Raw genomic sequence first — 9158 nt, 5'->3', positions numbered from 1 at the left:
TATTAAGCATCAGTTGACCACCCCTTACACCCCTCCCGAAAATGGTATGGTTGAACACATGAATATGACCATTCAGGAAAGGGTCCATAGCATGCTTAGCCAGGCTGGCTTACCGCAAGACTTTTGGGCTGAGGTTGTTACTACTGCAATGCATCTCATTAACAGGTCGCCTAGCAGTGGCATTGACTTTCATGTTGTAGAGGAGGTATGGGCAGGCAAGCCCCCCTCTTATGATCATTTGTGTGTCTTTGGATATGAGGCATTATGCCATGTGCCCAAGGACAAATGCAAAAAGCTAGATCCTAAAAGTGTCAAATGCATTTTCATTGGCTATGGAGATGTAGGAGAGATGGGTTACCATCTATGGGATCTGCAAGTGCGAAAAGTGATCCGCAGCCATGATGTCATCTTTCATGAGGACAAAATGCATATGCAGCCTAAGAAAGTGGTTGAGGTACACAGAGTTATCTTTCAGGAGGAGCCACCTGCTCCATGGCCACCTAGACAGCGTGCAGCATCACCTGATACTCATGGCCCAAATGTTAGACATGTTGATGTTAGACAGGATGTCGGTCAAACAGTAAAGCCTAGATTGAGGCATTCTACTAGAGATAGACGACCTCCTGACCGTTTTGCACCCTCTATGGATTATGTACCGGTTACAAATGCAGGAGAGCCTCTCACTTATGATGAGGCTATGAACAGGGGTGATTGTCACTCTTGGGAGAGGGCTATGTAGTCTGAGCTTGACTCATTGCATAAGAATTAGACTTGGGATTTGGTTTCCTTGCCTCATGGTAAGAAGGCTTTGCCATGCAAGTGGGTGTACAAGCTGAAAAGTACCCCTGGATACCCCAAGCCAACATACAAGGCTCGATTGGTTGCTAAGGGTTTTAAGCAGGAGCATGGTGTTGACTTTGATGAAGTCTTTTCTCCTATGGTCAAGATGACTACCCTATGCTTAGTCTTGGTCTTAGTTGCACAGCTTGACTTGGACTTGTACCATATGGATGTCAAGACAGTCTTTTTACATGGGGACTTGCATGATGAGATTTACATAGAGCAACCTAATGGCTTTGTAGACCCTGGTGGAGAACACCTAGTGTGCAAGCTAAAGAAGATATCTGGTTAGGCTGTTTGATTGCAGACCTTGGTATGACAGATGCTATGACTAGACTGCATTCCGATTCTATGAGTGCCATTCAATTGGCCAAGAATCTGATCTTCCATGCGAAGATGAAACATATTGAGGTGAGGTATCACTTCATTCACGAGGTTATTGAGGACAAGTTTGTTGACCTTGTCAAGATTCTGACTGAGCAGAATCCTACAGACTTGCTCACAAATAGCCTCCCTACAGAGCGCTTTGTCTTCCTCAGGAGATTGATAGGCATTGGATGAGATGATGTATTTTTCCTCGTCCTGTTGTACATGTGTACATGTTGTACTGTCTTTTCTTTTTTCTCTCTTACTGGGGTAGATTCGCGTTTAAGTGGGAGGTTGTTGGGGGTAAAGGCACCTCTGCCTAGCCGCTCGTGTATTACTACACTGACAATATCCGCCACTACACACTGCAGGTGGCGGGTGCCCGTCACAATCACTTATTCTTTATTCTTTTAGTGACAATTTGAATAAAGGAAGGCCCGGCCACACATTGTGGTTATTGGAGCTCCCACTTTGAGTTCCACTCTCTCTCTTACTCTTGCTCTCCATCTGCCATAACTCTCACCGCCAAGCTTCTTCCTCCTGGGTTCCACTTCCCTTTCATTACGCAACAAGATCAAAAAATAAAGATAGTGCACATAGGAAGGACATCAGAGGAAACAATAGCAGACTTTGAAGAGAAAAGGAGACTAGGAAAATATTTGCTATAGTAAGTTGTTAGATTCATACATGTACAACACATAGATAGATAAAGGAGAGAGGCTAAATTGAATCAAGTCCAATGGATCTTAGTACTCATCATCGAAAGAATATGTCATCACATATCTATATACCAATCACCCTAGACCAAAATCATCAATTACTTGGACTATTTAGCATGGAAATACTAGACAACGATGCTATCCCAGTATTGTTGAAGGTAATGATTAGAGCCCGAGTGAAGTAAGCTAGCATCTTAGTGCATAGATGTATCAAACTAGACACATCATTGATAGAAAAAGAGAATTGGAAGAAGAAAAAGAAGAGAGTTGAAGTGAAGCTCACCTAGAAGATGACTAGCACCAAAACATTGACTAAGGGAAAACAAGTCCTTAACATAGAAGTATAAACATTTGTCCCAAACACGAAGGAATATGGTAGTACACAAGCCGAAGAGTATCCCTGACCTAAAGTAGCAAATGGAAATAGAAAAAGAAAGTCAGAAGATGGGTGAAAGAAGCACATACACATATCCAAGACGTAGAATTGATAATGGAAGATGAACTATACAGTCTCACAATTATAAGCCTACCTTCATCTCCCACTTATAGAAGGGTCACTTTCATAACCAATCAAAGGTGAGAGGGGGCTAGCATCACACTTGGTTCAAAGAGAGTAAAGCTATCTTTTAAACTTTAATGGCCATTAGGATCAATACTCAATCATACTCTAGTCTCCTAAACTAGTGTTAAGCTTGTTTATCTTATTGAATTAGGGAGTCACATTCTAGTAGGTCTATTTAGTGTTTAGAAAAGTTACCTGACTTATCAGGTCCACCCAATCATAGATACTCGATCATTGGGACCAAGGCCTTGCATTTTTGTCAATGGATGTGTTTTGGTTACCTAATTAAGCAAGGTATTCTACCACATTGTCTAATAAAGAAAAATAGCTTTCTTTTATTAATTTGTTAGAAAAGATTTTGTTAATACAATCTTTAAGCATATATTTCAAAAAAATAATTAAACTCAAATTTTTTAGACAAAACCATCACTCCTGCAAGAGTGGTAAAAACTTGTCTTGCCTAGGATAGGACCCTCCAACCATGCAAGGTCAGGCTATATATGATCACACTCCTATAGTCATAGGGAATTTATGAGCTAAGAGCCTCGTTAGGCTTTCCTAAGCCTCCATATTTGCCCTACATAACGGGGGAACTTACAGCTTGGCCCTTTGCCCTATCAAGTTCTCGAGTGATCAAAAAAGAAAAACACCTAGCTCCCACAAGATTGTAGGACCCTCACCTTGCAAGTTAAGTTTTTCAAACATCCTACAAGATGCTAAGGTGTGTTGGTGTGAGATTCCAATAGCATGACCACCACAATCCCTGTTCTATTTGACTATCTAAATTTCTAGTATAAGATAACCATCACATTTAGAATATAAAGATAGCTCAACCCACAATTTGAAAACCTCACTTTTTAATACTTTATAACCATACCATGCATAAAGATACCATTGCTTCTATCCTATGTTATATTTCTAAAAAGAAAATATTCAACTAAAGTTGGTTTCAAGGTTTCATCAAGTCAATTGTTAGCCATAATAAATTTTAGAGCCAAAATATCGATTTGATGTGCCTTTTTTAGCCATCCTTGAGTTTATTTTTATAATGTTGATGGATTTGATAAAGTCTATGATAAGATAGAATAGTAATTTATAATCAAACTATTGATTTTTGAAAAATTATTAAAGCTATTTTCTCCAAAGCTTTAGCTGTGATTCCCAAATTTAAATGGTTATGTTACGAGACCCTTTGACCTTAAGAAGTTAGTGAGGCAAGGATGTTTAGTAGCTCTTTTTATTGTTTGACCTGATAAAACAACCTCTTCTAATTCAAATTGAAACACAAATGCAATATTGTGTGACTAGAGATTTGTTTTGTTAAACAGTGAAGTATTTTTATGCTCAAATGTTTTGTTGATGATACATCTAACATCATCATCAAAGTAGAGTTCAACTTTCTTTAAAATGTGCTAGCAAGTTGCAATGAGTTTGCTTATAACTCTAGCTTAAACATAAGCTCCAATAAAATCCAAAATCCCTCATTAGCATATTCTAACTCTATTTTTTGGATAGGCGGTGTTAGGTTCAATGTTATAAAAAACGGTACTCTCTTTAGACAGTTAGGATACATAATTGGGTTTGGTGTGTATTAATAGAAACTTTGGAGGGCAAAGTCAAAAGGAAGATCAAAGAAAGATCAAAGCATAAGTATTAGAATCTATTTTTGAAGGATTAGTGTTTTTTGGAGCTAATAGCAACAAGTCTAGAAGGCTAGAAGTGAAAGATAGTCAAATGCATTTATGAAAGGTCAAAGTGCAAGTACCAGTATTATTTTTTAGTTGATCATTATTTTTTGAGATTTAGTATATTATTTTCAAGTATTTGTATTATTTGTGGTACTTTATGGACACATTATTATTATAGTTATATTATTTTGTGAGATTCGGGCTCACTCTTGTGCACATTGTACTATCACCCCAAATTGTATTTGTCACACTTGCAACTCTTGTGTGGTTACTGCACATAAAAATGTAATGCAACAGCATAGGATAGGTCTAATTAAGCTAAAGTAGAAGCATGTAATAAAAGGAAGGATTGGGCAAGAGTCCACAAAGTAGATAGGACACCTAAGAAAGGGTGCAACTCCTAAACAAAGTGGGACACAAATCAAAAAAGGGTGGGGGTCTTAATTTCATTCATCCTTGTTGATGCATCTGTGTTGTGGAAGCTCTCTCAATACAACTATTGAGCATTCATTCACTTCTTCAAATAGAGAAACTCTATATCTTCTTCTTACTTTTCTTTTCTTCTTTCCATTCATAGTAAGAGGACTAGGTTTGAAGTTGTGTGTGAGATTCTGAGATTGCAAGAATGAGGAATTCCATGAGATGAAGTTCTCCTCCATCTTCTTCCTTGATGTAGGCATACTTGGTGGTTGATGTGAAGGAGCAAAAGAATTGAATTGTATTGCTTGGATCATGGAACCATCTTTGAGTCTTCAAGTTTTTGGGCTACAATATAGGAAGGTAAGATAGGTGAGTTGACAATACCTTGAAGCTAGTTTTGTGTTCTTTCTTTCTTAGAATAGAGAGAAAGATGTATGGTTAGCTAGAGTAGAGTGTTGAGAAGACAAAATGAGAGATTGCTGCTAAAGCGAGTTATGGATTTTGCAAAAATATAAGACTATCCAATGACACGAATATTGTGCATTTCACCCAACATTTTGATTCTATTATTGGGACAAGGATGCTATTGAGAATGTAAGCTTTGGTGTTTGTGGATATGTGTGCAATGCATTCCAAGTCATAACTAAGGAATAGAGGCATCCATATTTCTTAATGTCCAAGCTGGTAGAAAATCAACACTTCATGAAATCATTACACTTGATTTGATGGGTTGGAGGTCACTTTTAGAAACTCATAAGAATTAAGGATAAATGCAATTTTAAACTTTCAAAGAGTGTAGTTGGTACCATTTTGCATCCATAAAGTGTAATTACTACCATCTAACTTGCCTTCTACAGAGTGTAATTACTACCATCTAACTTGGTGAAGGTTAGTGGGAAAATCCTCCGTGTTTGAATTATCGGTACAACAACATCACTTATTGATGCTCTAGAAATGCTTATGAATGCAGATAATTCTTCTTTTCACTAATAAAGCCCTTGCCCCTTGCATATTGTTCAATGCTTATAGTCCCTTGGGCTCTAGTGCTAGGTAAAAAATTACACAATGTAGCATGCAAAATCTGAATAAGAAATAGAGAGCACAAGACAAATAGATGAGAACTAATATTTCTTTAATTACAAACAAACTTATGAGGATGGATTTGTCCATCCATGCACTTTCATTGTGATTAGACAATAATCTAGACAGAATTTAAGTAAAGAATCTAAGACTAGCTACAAAAACTTGGATTGGGTGAAAGGTAGATGATTATGATTTTGAGGGTGTCTCTCTTTCATAGCCCATGAAAGTCATCAACTTGGCCTGACTAGCATACCATATTATTAATCTTCAATAGTTGGCTTGAAAATATTCCATAGAATATTTTCTTTAATATTAGAGCAAGGGTACTCCTTTGAACCCCTACTAAGGGACCCATCGGTGCTCTTGAGATTAGAGTAACTTATTTTATTTAACCCAAAGGATAGATCCAAAAAGGCCACCTTTTTGCCATCCGATCACATAAATCTCATTTGACATACAAGTTAGGACTCCAATGTCTAGTGTTGCACATGGCTTCTCCTCATAATGGAAGCCTTACAACTTTGATCACCATGAATTATTGGTGGTATCTTATAAGGGTAGGTCATTGAGCATATCTAGCATATCCACACAACAAGAAGCAGCTCTATCTTGGAGAGCCTTTGTGAGAAAATCAAGCTAAATGAACAAGCAATCAAGGAGCAACACAAGCTCCAAGTCTAGATGGACGAAGAACAAGCAACCTACAAGGAATATGTATATCAACCCACATTACAACTCCTAGACGTATAGATACAACTAGAGAAAATAACCAAAGAGCTAGATGAAGTGACAACCAAGGTGATTGAATTGAAAGGCAACAAGGGAAGTATATTGAAGTTAATGCATCTTTGGTAGATTTCACCATGTTGGTAGAACATGAAAAGGTGAAGGCCATCCTCTCTGCATTCATGGCATTCACAAATGACATCCAAGAGCTAAGACAACAACTTGGTTAATTGCCACTTGTTTGCAACATGACTTTGGTCGCAACCTCAAGAAATCTACTTTTTATTAATAAGCTAAAGAAGGATTGGTGGAGTAGTCCAGCTTGTTGGCTACAACCATCAAGACCTAAAAGAAATGGGCTTATAGATGTCAACAATCCCTCAACACCATCCTCATCAAGTATCTATCCTTGGAAAAGGACTTAGAAGAAGTTGCCATTGAAGCTTCAAAGCTACCAAAAATTATGATGCCACTTAGCTGATGACTATATAGAGCCATGGGAACTAGATGAGGAATTTTAGGTTCCACAAGAGGAAGCAAATATATCCACAAGAGCTCAATAATATTATAAGTGAATGGTCAAATTTCTTTAGGCTTAGATGTAGAAATGTGAGAGTATGCAATAGAAGAAGAACATGAACACAAAGAGGGAAGAGAAGAGAGAGTGCCCTGAAAGAAGATAATGGAAGTGGCAAACCTACAAAGAACTCCAAATGATGATGAATACAATGAGGTAGAGGAGAATCTTAAAATGTTAGAATGTGTTGAGACTACAAAAAAGAATGATGATCAACCAATGAGAAACAACTATAAATAGGAAAAATATGCTAAATTTGGCCAACACTACTAGATGATGTCAAAAAATTGGTCTACTTGCTAAATCATCAATAGAATAATGAAATAACATAATCATCAATAAAAATGCTACTCATCACATTTGGCTTGTGTGAACGTAGCCTACAACTACCACTAAAATGAAATGTAGTAGGTTGGATAAATAAATTAGCTAGTGTGAACACACTAAATTGATTGAGAAAGAAACACAACTCTAATGCAAACTCTAGAAAGAGCTTCCTCCCTCCATCAAAACACATGAAATGATGGACAGATAGAACATCAAAGATCCTAATGTCTTCATTTGACTTGTATTAACACTCATAGCATGAGATGACTATGCAAGTAATGTACAATTTGTTAGCTCCTAAAGTACAAGATGAAAATCTAGAACAGTAATCTATTGTTTCTAGGAGTGTAGTAGATTTAAGATCATAGTCGCCTTTGAATTTAATGTGGCATAGGACCCTAGATTTAGACAAATGCTGCCCATCCCCATGGTTTGAGTAGCAAGATGCCATGACTTTCATGAATGCCTACTATCTCTAGGGGATAGAAGATCATGCCTTAGAAGGAAGAATTGGAAGGCATGGAAAATGCAACCTAAGTGGCACTACAATGTCCTATAGGTAGATGAGGAAGCTTGGTTTGTGTGTTGCTACTCTTCCCCATAAGACAAGGCTAATGTACTTTATTGTCCTTATCCAAGAAAGACCACCACGCTACAACCGTGAGGAGCATTGTAGGTATAACTTTCCAAAGATCCCTAATGTATGTGGGCTAGGACCCAGAAAAAATATACAATTCCAATGTAGGGATCTCAAGAATTTCTAGCTTCATTTGAAAGTTTAACAGCTATCTAGATCCAACCTTCATCACCAAAAATTGTAATAGCTAAAAATTAAATGGACTAAAATCCAAGAGACCCCAAAACTAATATTAATTTGGTTTTCTTCTTTTGAGGAAGGAAAAACATGATAAAAGCAAGGGTTTATTCATCCATGGCATGGTCATTAGTAACTTAAGTTATGCTTTTTATTTATGTGGTATGACTATGTTTGGATTTGGTATATGATGGTTATCACAAAATCTATGCTTGTGACAACTAGATAGAAAAGAGGATATGTTGCTAAAGACTATTAAGATTCCCACACCAACAAGTCTTGAGCATCTTGCGAGATGTCAGAAAAACTTACCTTGTGGGGTGAATGCTCTACACACTGGTGAGAATGGCAGGTGTTTTGTTATGTTCGATTACTCGAGTACTTTTGATAGGGCAAAGGATCTAGTGACAAGTGGCCTAGTAATGTAGGATACCTTTGGAGGCTTAAGGAAGCTTAGTGGTACTCTGAGCTTATAAATCCTCTGTAACTATGAAAGGAGTGCAATCACATATGGCTTGACCTTATAGAGATGGAAGGTCCCATCCTAGGTGGAACAATTTTAACTATTATTACGAGAGTGATGTTTTTGTAATAAAATTTTACATCAATAATTTATTAGTTTTTTAAGAGTTTGTTAACATGCTCAAAGGTTGTGTTAAAAAAACCCTACATAATGGATCAATAAAGGGAATTTGTTTTTATATGTTCACACAATGTGGTGGTATACTTTGCTTGATGTGATACCTAAAACAAATCCATCTAGGAAAGCAGGAGGCATTAGCCCATACACGACTAAGATTCTATGGTTAGTTGGACTTCATAAGCGTTTTCCAAACACTAGATAGAGTTCTTAGGATGTGACACCCTAGCTCAATAGGATAGAACCAGCCTAAAACTATTTTAGAAGGCTAGAGTGCAACTGAACTTGATCCTAATGGTCATGAAAGTTTAAAGATAGCTCTACTCTCTTTAAACTAAGTGCTATGTTAGACCACTCTCGTGGGTGTTAGATTGCTATTAGGTGTGACCATCCTAT

This window comes from Lygodium microphyllum, chromosome 24 (genome assembly GCF_053477565.2).
Source record: "Lygodium microphyllum isolate KBCC chromosome 24, Lygodium_microphyllum_v1.1.10, whole genome shotgun sequence".
NCBI classification, from domain to species: domain Eukaryota; kingdom Viridiplantae; phylum Streptophyta; class Polypodiopsida; order Schizaeales; family Lygodiaceae; genus Lygodium; species Lygodium microphyllum.
This window is presented reverse-complemented; position numbering follows the sequence as displayed.